At 44.6% G+C, this 6,041-nt stretch overlaps 1 long non-coding RNA gene across 2 annotated transcripts; it reads right to left on the bottom strand.

Moving 5' to 3' along the window:
• Nucleotides 1-328: 328 nt before the first annotated feature.
• LOC134481736 (uncharacterized) lies at nucleotides 329-4,778 on the bottom strand. 2 transcript variants are annotated; one of them, XR_010057495.1, is made up of 3 exons: nucleotides 4,292-4,778; nucleotides 903-2,366; nucleotides 329-783 (listed from the first exon to the last, which is right to left on the bottom strand). It is a non-coding gene; the product is annotated as an uncharacterized LOC134481736 (long non-coding RNA). The 2 variants fall into 2 exon arrangements; XR_010057494.1 differs by having other exon boundaries at nucleotides 329-2,366.
• Between the last annotated feature and the right edge of the window lie 1,263 nt (nucleotides 4,779-6,041).

A 6,041-nucleotide genomic window follows, 5' to 3' on the forward strand; every position in this document is an offset into this window, starting at 1 on the left:
AATGCTTGTTCAAACTCTCTTCTACTATTGGCAATTGCTATGATTTTGACATGACCTTTTAACAGATTCTCTTTACAAATAGGGGAGGCTGGAAATACAACAGAATCTATAATTGTAGAGTGCCTTTCCCTCAAAGATACATAGGCTTTAGAGTATCACTTCTAAAATGTTTTAATGAAAAATCTTTTTGTTATATCAGGGGAAAAGAGACCCTTATGAGGGTCTTCTGTTATCATCTTGTATTTCAATTTTGTAACAATTAATCACTTCTGTCACCACCTGTCCCGTGCTACGTCTCGCCAGCAGGAACGACGCGGCACACACAGGATCCTACTACAGAAAAGCTTTAATGCGTCTTGAGAGGGAGAGCATAAGCTTACAATGCGGAGACTGAGAGTGAGGAATAACTGTCCCTTATATAGGAAACTATCCTCGCCTAGGACGTGTCACTCTCTGACTGGTCGCCGCCAATTATGCCAGATGACGTACCAAAACGTACGTGTCCCTTTGAGTAGGGACGTTACCAGGCGCCTGCGTATTGCCCTTTTTACTAGGTGCGTTCTGCCGGATGCCGGTGCCATCTTGTAATGGAGTTTGTGAGGACAGCTCCTCACATATGTGAGGACAGCTCCTCGGACAGCTCCTCACATCTCTGTGAGGACAGCTCCTCGGACAGCTCCTCACATCTCCCCCTTTTCTGTTTTTTTTTTTTTTAAGCAAACAGGACACCCAGATATAGGAGGGTGAAGACAGAGGTCATATCCTCGTACAAAGTTGGCGAACCTGTACAAGAGAGATACCCTTAGGCTGTTGTTGGGACCCAGGGCACTCCCGACCCGTCGCACTGCCATTTTTCGAGGGAGGGAAAACTGGGGCAGAAACCCTCATGTAATATGACATACCTTCCAGGGAGCGTATTAGGTAGAACTTCCCTGTGCGATGCTAAGCTCGTCACCCCTCATGGGCTGCTCAAGCCGGACACTCTAATCCTGTGCAATGAACCGAGGTTCTAGGAGTGCAAGAGCTGTCCAGCCGGTGACCTGTTGCTTGAGCATGGTCAACCAGTTATCGGCTGACGCTCCTTGTTCAAGGGCTACAAGCGCCTGGGCGATCACTACTTTGTCCTTTCTTGTTTGAGATCTCAATTTGCAAAGCAACCAGAGGAGTAACACTAATCCACAGCAGAGGATCACTCCAAAAGGTCCCACTCCCACCCATTCCTTGAAATAAGAGACTGCTGAGGTGATCCAGGACGACAATCCCTCCGTCAAGACAGGTCCAGTCGGGTAGAATTTACTTGAATGATGGTCGCTCTCAGCTCCTGAAGTGTCTGTTCAAACTCCGAGGTCCAATTCTGTAACAGATGCTGTGAAAGACTCTTAGACAGATTAGCAGCTCAGGTAAATTTGTCATATTATATGGAGGTGACACAAAGGCCTGGGAGTTTTTGCTCACAGCCAAGCTGGGACAGTTGCCATAGAATGTCTAATTGCTCTCGGACCAGATCTATACGTTGGTTGACAAGCATAAGGCCTCCCTATATCTGAGTATTGGCTGAGGCCTGTCTGTCCCGAGCCACAGAGATGGTGGCCGATAAATCATTGATAGTTTGGGTTGTCTGTACTGAATTTGACAAGGCCAATGCCGAGGCAGTAACCGAGGCAGCGACTGCTGTCGTAGCAATAATGCCAGCAATATTTGCAGAAGTACCAAAATCTCTTTTTCCTCTAAATAAGGTCATGGTCCCCGGGGCATCAACAGGGATCGGGATAAAGCGAGGCATGCGGGTAACTACTGTGATATTTTATATGAGTAGCTGTCCAGACAGAGGCAGCAGGTTTGATGTTCCCCGTCCAGGAAAATGACAACCGTCCCTTTTCGCCCTTTCCTCCAAGTAGCATCGCCATGGGCGTAAGATCAGTGCACCTACCATTAACGCAATGTAAGGCCACCACCATAGAGAACTGTGGCGTTAGCCACAATGTCCTCCTCACCAGTTCCCCATGTGGCCTCCCTTAACCAAGCAGAAGATTGATTACATAACATAATGCAAGGGAGATCAAAAGATGTTTTGTTGAATATGCCAAAACAAAGGCTGCCCTTAAGGGGAATAGTCCTATTTTCTTTTAGTCGTTCAACCTGTGGATCCTTAGGTAAATAGGCCAACCCTAAATCCCTGTTAGTGGTACATCACCGGCATCAGGAGTGGAAAGGTTGACATTATTCCCCATCGTAGCTCGCCCTGCACCGTTGCTGGCATCCATGGAAGAAGAGTGAGGAGGTGCAGGAGTCCCAGTCCCTTCTTGATCACTTGCTGTGATGCTCCCAGTAAGTCGTCCTGGGATCCATATGGGATTTTCATTGTCCTGTGGAAAAACACAGACAGCTCCCCTGGATCTTATTAAAACAGGATCCGGGCCTTTCCATTCATTTTTTAATACATCCTTCCATTTGACTAATTCTTTTGTCCTCTTGGGCTCTGAGCAATGTCGCTCAGCCGCTGTTTGTCCAGCTTCATCAAGATTTAAAAAAATTTAAGGTAAAAAGGGCCAGAGCAGTGGCCACTCGGGGTGTTGGGGGGAGTTCTATCATAATTCCCCTTCTTTGTTTTATTAAATATGATTTGAGCGTCCGATGAGCACGCTCTATGATTCCCTGTCCTTGAGGGTTGTAGGGCAGGCCCGTCAGATGGGTAACCTGCATCTGAGCACAAAACTGACGGAATTTTTGAGATGTATAGGCAGGGCCATTGTCAGTTTTTACACATTTTGGCTTTCCCCAAGCACTCCATGCTTCAAGGCAGTGCTGAATGACATGTGTTGTTTTTTCTCCTGTAAGTGGGGTGGCATGTAGAATGCCAGAACATGTGTCTATAGATACATGCACATACTGTAATTTTCCAAAAGTAGAATTATGAGTAACATCCATTTGCCAGATTTGCAATGGCTGTATTCCTCTCGGGTTGACCCCGATGTGAGGAACTGGGAGGAACTGGCAGCACTGTTGGCATTTGGTGACTATATCACGTGCCTCTTTTCTAGTTATAGAGAAGCAGTGTAAAGTTTCCGAGGTAACATGGAAATTGCCATGAAAAGTTTTAGTGGCCTCTAGAGGAGAGGCCAGGGCCACAGCTATCATTTTTGTGGCTTTGTCAGCCAAATCATTCTGTGAACTCATTGGGCCAGGGAGTCCAGAATGGGCCCGTATATGAGTAATGTATACAGGGAATCTTCTATTTAATAGGATAATTTGGATTTTTCGGAAAATATCTGCCACCTTACTAGTGGTTTTAATTATACCGGCGGTTTCAAGAATACTAACAGCACTAGCTCGGCCTCCTCCTCTGAGTCTAAGGTTTTATTTTCAGAGCTTTCAGAACTGTCGAGGTTCAGTGCTTCTAGCTCTTTCACAGGGTATAGGCTGGCTCCCCCTCCTGGTTTATGTGTAGAGGAGGAAGTGCTGGAATCTGAAAATTTCAACGCTCCCTTGTCTGCGGACTTACCGGGAGGGCACTTTTTCTTTCTTAGGACGTCTTTTTTCTTGCGCGCGCCCAACCTCTCACTACGTTCGGTTTCTGACAGACTTTCCCGGACTACCTCGAGAGTGGCCTGTCCTTCTACTACTGCTGCCTTACACGATTCATCCTTTAAACAATTCTTAACCAGCTTCCATATAGCTTTGGTCCCTAGGCGCAGATCCTCTTCCGCCAATTTTCTGTCAAGGTCTTTTCCAAGTTTATTCCATGAGGCAATCGTAAACGAGCCTGAACAGGCAAACCAAGGCGCCACCCTCTCCACCTCCTTCACAAAGTTTTTAAGTGTTCCTCCTCCAATTTTGATGTTCCTCTGCTTTAACACTGTTTCCAAGGCCGTGACCACAGACTGTGAGGATCCCATGATGGGCCAGGAACGCCGGCGGCTTATCTACGTCCGTCTGACAAGGCGTGAGGTGAAAGGGTAGAGACGGACACGCTGCTCTCTTATGTACGGGAGTCTTACACGCGCCTCCCCGGACGGTGCCGCTTATCTACGTCGGCCTTATCGCGTCCTTGTTCCTCAACAGTCAAAATCGAAGGTAAAAGGGAGCTGCGCGAAGCTCACTTATATACGAGAGACTGAGACGCGCCTTCAGCTGCTGTGATCGTCCTCCTAACAGCGAAAACGGTGAAAACAGAACATAAAGAGTAGGGTGGCTCCCAGGACAAATACTATAGCCTCAACAAATCCTTCCCAAGGCGGTGACAACCCCAGACCAAAGTCCAAGAGAGGGCTGCCTCTCCGAACGTATCTACCTGCAGTTCTGAATCCTCCTTGTCGCCAAGGGATCTCCGAAGGTGCTGACGATGGCGAGGTCTTTCCCGGGTTTTCGGCACCAGATGTCCCACGCTACGTCTCGCCAGCAGGAACTACGCGGCACACACAGGATCCTACTACAGAAAAGCTTTAATGCGTCTTGAGAGGGAGAGCATAAGCTTACAATGCGGAGACTGAGAGTGAGGAATAACCGTCCCTTATATAGGAAACTATCCTCGCCTAGGACGTGTCACTCTCTGACTGGTCGCCGCCAATTATGCCAGATGACGTACCAAAACGTACGTGTCCCTTTGAGTAGGGACGTTACCAGGCGCCTGCGTATTGCCCTTTTTACTAGGTGCGTTCTGCCGGATGCCGGTGCCATCTTGTAATGGAGTTTGTGAGGACAGCTCCTCACATATGTGAGGACAGCTCCTCGGACAGCTCCTCACATCTCTGTGAGGACAGCTCCTCGGACAGCTCCTCACAACCACCAAAGGATATTTTTCTATAAGTATATTTTAAAATGTGATTCATAATCTTAGGAGATTTCTAAGTTTTATTTCTAGTGTTAAAACATTTTTTACGCCATTTTTGTTGGACAACTGATTACTATTATTTACGTGCTCAACCTAGATTGCATTAGCTTCCAAAATAAGCTCTTGCATTTCATGGTTTCCAAATTAAAACAGCATATTTTGTCCACCATATAGTTCATTGCATATTGTCATATTGAATACAGTCCAATCCATTTCCTCATGTGTACTTCAGTTAAGATGCATTGTTCTAAATAGCAGGAATAATCCTAAAATCATTAGCATCCTTATATATAAATTATAATGAGCTTCTACAATATAGTACTTCAAAGCAAGATAATAGTTTAGAATCTGAAAGAGAGTGTTTCTGAAGAGTTGACATTTGTTTCTAGATATATAATTAACTTGAAGTAGTAGCACCGGTATCTGACATAGGGATAATCATCTGAATGAAGTTGTTGTGATTGGAGAACGAATACCAAGATGACAGATAAACCAATTGATGTTTCTATATTGAGTCTAAGACAATGGAAATCACATAATTTCTCTTAGTCATCTCCTTTTATATATTCAGGACTAATCTTCCTAAACAATGAAATATGATAATGATAACCTGGGAAATAGTTTAGATCTGTCTTTCAGTCCTAGTAATGTTTACTTGTCATTGTGGCACAACCTAGAGTCATCAAGAAAGCCTTGATTGAGGAAAGCTTGTATCTGATTAACCAGTCAACATATCTACTGAGAATTATCATAATTATTATTTAATCTTCATTAGTTTGGTCTACCATGGAAGGCACTGTCACTTAGCAGTTGAAGAAACTGTGAAGGAGGCAGCAAGTAGCATTCTGCACAGTTTCTGCTTCAAGTTCCTGCAAGAGTTTCTGATCAGAATTACCAAATGATGAACTTTGGCTCAAATTCTAAGATGAAGTTAACTCTCTCCTCCTCCTTTTAGTTTTTGGTCAGAATGTCCTATCAAAACAAATGAAAAATAAAGAGAACATTACCTAATACCAACAAACCTTTCTATTCATACCAAAATATTTTAATTTACTTAATTTTATTTTGGCTTTGTCGGACTTCTTTGAATGCTCAAAGTATTTCCTGGTTGAAAATCTGATTTGTTTCAATATTTTAAAAATGCCTGTTTCCTTTGTCATAATAGAAACAACTTCTTCTTTAGGGGAGTTGATCAAAGTTTCTATGCTAA

Source organism: Rattus norvegicus, chromosome 14 (assembly GCF_036323735.1).
Source record: "Rattus norvegicus strain BN/NHsdMcwi chromosome 14, GRCr8, whole genome shotgun sequence".
NCBI classification, from domain to species: Eukaryota; Metazoa; Chordata; class Mammalia; order Rodentia; family Muridae; genus Rattus; species Rattus norvegicus.